Consider the following 6700-nt stretch of genomic DNA (forward strand, 5'->3'; position numbering starts at 1 on the left):
CGACTACCCTAGTTAGTTCAGTTTGATTCGATATCCAGTCTCAGGAATCGAAGAACCAAATAAAATACAAACAGAAAAAGCAAAAACAGAAAACAAAAGAATGTAAAAAGGCTGATCATTCCGTATGAGTGAGAATAATATACCGATCATCTGATATAAAACTTCAGTTCTGATTACTATATTAAAAATTTTAAAACCCAATTATTTTTTTATAGTTAGAACCAATGTGGTCAAAAAATCCAAACTCAGTACAAAACCTTAGGCCTGATCAGTGGGACCAAATTTTAAACAGTAACAAATGAAGAAAGTTAAATATAAATTACGTTTGGAAACAATCTCGAAAATCGGATATTACGGTGATTTTTTTCTCTCACATAAATATCATTAAACTTTTTTAAAAATTTTTCCTTCAGCGCTTGTACACACAATTTAAGTTTACTTAGAAAGTTCTAATTATTCTAATCAAATACCGAAAAAGATGTTTTTCCCCAAATCTTGTTTTAAGAATGTTTTTTTTTTCCTTGTCTACAGATAAACATCTATCAGTGTTCGCTAGCTTTATACGTTTTGTGTGGTTTTGGTTGAATTATAATGGTTTAATTATTATCGTCTATCATTTGTCAAAAGAGTTATAAGATTTTTATTTCTTAACTTTTCAAGACTTTGGAATTTAAAGATCATGGCCTATCGGCTTTATCAATAATATTAGCAGACGATATTAATAAACTGTTGCCAAGTGTTGTAGGTAAGATTCTTTTTAATTTAAGCTTACCAGTGTAGATCGCTGCCAGTTTTAAACCAAATCCCTGGATATGATTATTCGTTGGCATAGTCATATGCAATTCTGCAAAAGAATGTATATATATATATATATATATATATATATATATATATATATATATATATATATATATATATATAGAGAGAGAGAGAGAGAGAGAGAGAGAGAGAGAGAGAGAGAGAGAATGTATGTAGTATTACGCTGTATCAGTGATACACCACGAGATGTATAAATTGTTCATTAAAAGGAAACGAGGCTTGCCGAACTTCCTTTAAATGAAATATTTATATAACGAGTGGCTATTCACAATCACCGTTGCATATTGATGAGTTGATTGTTTGAATTTTTGTTTGAGTTTCTATTTTATTCACATAGATTAAATCAATATATGACAAACTGATAATTTCTACACCAAAGATGGTTTTACTGTAGAGCAAATTTGGTATTTAATAAAATACGTTAAAATAAGTTTTCCTACGTTAATAGCGGATTTATTTCATCTTGTGGTGCCAAAAACCACTCGTTAAAATATCATGTTTTTCTTACCACATGCGACACTACAATCTAATATTCCTATAGTAGTAGTTAATGGGTGCTGTCTAGGGACAATGGGAATTTAACATAGTAATTTTAACTCGGATGGTTCTATAGAGGGACACAAAGTATTGGGCCTGTCTAGGGACAAAGGGAAAAGACATTACATGGAAGATAGCGTCACGCTACTGACGATTAGCAACAATGTAGCAAAGGGATGACCTCAATCGGGACGAAAGAACGGGGAGAAAAATCTAGAACGTTTGGGCGGTTAAGAGACAGTGATAACTTATACAACAGACAATGGACATTATACAAACAACTGTACAACTAACTATAAACATTTTAGGCAAGAAAGCAAATCTTTTCGAGACATATCTACAATAGACAACACTCAAACAACTATACAACAGACTTTAAAAAATTAGCCAAAAAAGCAAATATTTTCGAGGCATATGAATGGCCCTGAAAAGGGCCTTTGGGTTTAGGTTAACATCATTCCATTAACATAGAGGGCATCGCATAGGTATTCTTGTCTTCTTCAAACTTCTTCTGACTGCTGGTCCGTCGATAAGGACTCTCTTCAAACAGCCTTGTCTCTCCACATAAAGTCTTCTTTTCCAAACGCTCGTATCTGTGAACCTGATAACTGTCCATGATGATCTGATCTACATGGATAACAGCATTGACGATACGAGAGTAGACGATTCTACGTTTGTCCACATCTTGTGACGAAAACAGGTGCAGGGAACGTAGTGAACTGCGGTTATTTATAGTGGAAGTGCGGATCGAAACGGATTGAGTTCATTCACCAATCCAAACACGCATTACAAAATTCAGTCACAACACGGAGTCGGTCTTCCAATCCGAAGAGAACGGACTGTGACGTCACATTCCCTATATAGATGCGCTAGGTCTGTGCGAATTCAATCCATGAAGAGGCAAGAAGGAAACAACAGGAATAAGCAGAAGAGAAGAAACAAGGTCTAGGAGAGAAGGGGAATATTGAAAGCCAAACGGTAACAGTACTCTTAGACATTTTAGAAGAGTTATGGAGTCTGAAACAAATGTATCAGACTTCTTTATTACGACCCAAGAGAATAAGACCTTCCCGAGCCAAACAACTCAGCCCTGTTACTACGCCTGCGATACCACCCCTAGTGATTTCTACCAGATCATTGACAGAATCCAGTCCAGAAGTAGGGCTTGGGTTTCAAAGGCTTAAGTCATTAAAGATGATTACGTCCCGTTCTTGAGTATTTTTTAAAAAAAAAACAAAAAACAAATACCCAACGGTCCTTTTCAGGGCCACCCAATTCTCTCAAAAAGATATAATATTTCAGTTGCCGAAATAAATTAAAACTCAATGATGTACTTGTAAGAGTGAGAACCGTTCCGGTGGCCTAGTGGTTAGAGCGTCCGCCTCGGATGTGGGAGGTCGTGGGTTCGATCCCCGGCCGAATCATATCAAAGACATAAAAGTGGTACTAACAGCTGCCTCGCTTGACGCTCAGCATTAAAAGGTTAGTGTTAGGACTGGTCGGCCTGGTGTCAAGACAATGTGGCTGGATGGGACATCATGTTACATGTCTGCGGTATGAAACCCCAGTGCTAGACAACACTATAAACTGCCAAACTGCAGTCATCGTAGCGATATGACTGAAACATTGTTAAAGCTACGTTAAAAACCTAAATCACACACACACACACACACACACACACACACACACACTGTAAGAGTGAGTGAGTGCGTGAGTGTTGGTACATATTCTTAAAAATCAAAACCAATAGACACTTATTTGTTCTGCCTGGTCTATTCTGGTACAAATTTTACAGTCCAATTCACAATACAACACAACACTTTAAAAAGTTCATAGACTTATTCTGTGTCTTTGTTCACTCTGTTTTAGTTTAATTTCTTCACTTTCAACGGTTTTTCCTCTTCTTCCTCACGTTATCCTCGTATTCTTTTCTGGACATCTGGACCTAGGATACCAACTGTTAGAAATGTACGAAATTTTCCACGTTTCCAAGACACAAAAATAACACAAGGGCGACGAGACTCAGAAAGGCATTTTCGCAGACTACGTGGATGCATTTTTGAAATTGAAACAAGAAGCCAGCGGCTATTCTTCCTGGTGCCACACTCCAGAAGACCAACATAAATTTAAAGAAAAATACTGGGAGCAGGAAGGCATCACTTTAGACCACGTGGAGAAAAACGAAGGCAGACGATCGTTTGCAAAAGTGATGTTAAATTGTTTGTGTGGTAAAATGGCACAACGACCGTGTTTCCCCAAGGCAGAGTATTTGACAGAACCTTCCCGGTACTTCCAGATAATTCCGACAAAGCAAATACATGAAACACGTTGACGTCGTTCGTGAGGACTTGATCTTAGTCAATTACGAAGAAGAATTTGACTTTGTGCAAGCCGACGAATTTGGAAATGTCATCATTGCGGCTTACGTGACAGTATATGCTCGCTTAAAATTGTACGAAGCTTTAGAACTATTAGGAGATCGCGCCCTATATTTTGACACGGACAGTTGCATCTACATCGATCGCCCGGGCCAACGTCACCACGTCATCGAAGAAGACCGTTTAGGAGCCTGGACGGACTAACACCAGGACGAGAAGATTCTAAGTTTTGATAGTGGCGGTCCTAAAATTACGGATACGAATACCGGGACAAACAAGGAGAAGTGCACACGGAATGTAAAGTGAAAGGATTGACTCTCAATTATCGGACCAGTCAAGTGGTGAACTTTGGCGTATGGAAAGAAGCCTTGCAGTCTGGAGAGGATGGAAACTTTAAAGTGACCACCTACAAACTGCACAAGATTGTACGTTTACCCACTCACCAGATCGTCAGTCGACCTTTGGAAAAACTGTATCAAATCGTGTACCAGAAGCGAGTGCGGCTTCCCAACCACTTCACTTTACAGTACGATCACGTCGATATTGGACAGCATAAAGAAAGGGACAACGTCCATGACCAAGACCAAGCGAGAAAGATGAATCCTTTCAAACAGACATCATTTAATTTAGGTGATTCTGAAGTGGAGTGCGATGTTGTGCCTTGCAATGAGAGCGATGCCGTACGTTATGACATCAGCGATGCAGTAAAGCATCATGGGAACTTTGCTATAACTACTCCTACTACCACTACACCTATCACGGAAATGGATGCTGTGCGTGTCAAACATGACGGATGCGAAAGCGATGCCACTCGTTATCGTGGACTCTTTGCTGGTTTTCATTGTCAATGTCAACCTTCACGCGAGACCATGCGTCTACCACTCTACGGATGTCATCCAAAACTGAGCAAACGCCAGTCGATTTTACCCTGCTCTCATCGAATTGAACCTATGAAAGACTGATATTCATTCCCTGTGCGTTTGCCTGAATACTGCAACTTTGAAAGTCGTTTTCAAATGTTCTAAGGAAAATGGACTAAAAATCTGTTAGGACCTACCCTCGAAGAACTAGCGAGAGCCGGAATTTTCTACTTGGGCGAAGGGATAAAGTCAAGTGCTTCAGTTGATGTGTGTCACTTTACCAGTGAGAGCAGAAAGATTCGGCTTACCTAGAATATGCTCGATGGTCTACGAATTGTCACTACCTACCTTTAGTGGGACCGAGGTATTGAAGTGACATACCATCTCGTTTAAGAAACCAGCCTGGCTAGGAGTCAAATGTTGGACAACACCGAGGCAAGTATTTAAACCCCATTTAAAACATAATATTCAAGGATTACCAAACGAACTGCAAGAGAAGATATACAAGGAAGTTTGGCAGGGACTTGCCAGAGCAAAATCTCAATGGGTGACTGTAGAACTTTTGTGTTGAGAAATTAACAAGACGAAAGTGAAAGAAGTCAACAAACGGGTCAGATTTCTCTGGATCAAGTGTGCCTTCATCCTATTATTCCACCTTAGACTGTTTACATCAGAAGATTTTATTGACATTCTTGACTGTTAACTTGAATGGTAGTGGTCACAAATTACTCACTATGCTCATTAATTTCGCTCTAGGAGAAGATTTTAAATAAAATAATACTGACTGAAAGGATCAAGGATACTTTAAAAAAGAACATTCGTGGTTTGCCTGTGGAGCTGAGAGAACGCATCTACAGAGAGCTGGTCAAAATACAAGTGAAATGCAAAGAACAATTGCATCCGTTACGTCACCGGTGTTTAAACCACTGGTGCCTGAATGCTACAAGATGACTGATTCAGGAGAAAGTGTTTCAGTGCTCAGACATTGATCAACTACCACTGGCACAAAGGATTGGTTTGTTGCTGATGATTCTATTTCCTACTAGGTAGACATACTGCAACAAATTCCAGAAGAAGAATTAGAGGTCTACCAAAATCTTTCACACAACGTAAATTTAGTTGAAGAGGAAACTTCTGAACGAAGTGTGACGTGCAAGTTAGTGACTAAATCATTTATATTCGTCACTGAAACATCTCCGATCATACGATCATCTCTGTGCAGAAAGTACACTTATTACCTCCGTCAAAAGAGGGCATAAAAACGATATACCATGCCACAATGTTTGTCACTCGTGATACAACGAATTTGTGGAAGGAAATCAATGACACTATTCAGACGGTGGAGGATTACCAACACTGATTACGAGAAATGTTTCCATTGAATTGGGGTCGTCGTGTGGTGTGTGTCTTAGTGAATTGCTTTCTGGGATTTCGTTTACCAGCCGATTCCTTGTGGACTCTTTACGAACAGTACTTACTACCAAATAAAACATGAAAGTGGTCCCTCTAAGTGTCCACGAGAGACTCATTTTGTTAAAAGCGTTTTCATCTAGATACGTCTCGACCTCTACGGGAAAAAAGATTCATCAACATTTAGGTACTGAAGATGTGTATGACGATGTGTGTGTAGCTTGTGACTTACACTCTCACTAGACAGACGCACGTGACTGAAAAAATTGGGGTTTCAAGGCTTGGACCAAAGAAGTGGCTAATCATGCTCAAGAGTTGTGATCCTAAATTCAAACGTCCAAGGAAGAAATTAACTTTTAAACCTGTGTTAGTGACAATGTCAGAAAACCCTGTCACCGAGGACAACAACTCCCTTCAGGACAGGACTGTCATGGACATTCCCGAAAGAAAATTCCGGGAGGACACCTGCCTGACTCTACCCAATGTAGAGACCGAAAGAACATTACACACTGTCTCTAGGACACATTGGTTACCAAAAGCATGTTGTACAGTGACTTGTTTATATTGCACTTTGATCGTTTTGATGTGTATTTTATCGTTGTACTTAACCATTTGGTTTTTATGTATTTTTGTCTTTCGTGTTGTTCGGAGAAGACGAGGAAGAAATTAAACTGGTTTACGCGCAAATGACATCAT

This window comes from Sinohyriopsis cumingii, chromosome 3 (genome assembly GCF_028554795.1).
Source record: "Sinohyriopsis cumingii isolate HCF-2022 chromosome 3, ASM2855479v2, whole genome shotgun sequence".
Classification (NCBI taxonomy): Eukaryota; Metazoa; Mollusca; class Bivalvia; order Unionida; family Unionidae; genus Sinohyriopsis; species Sinohyriopsis cumingii.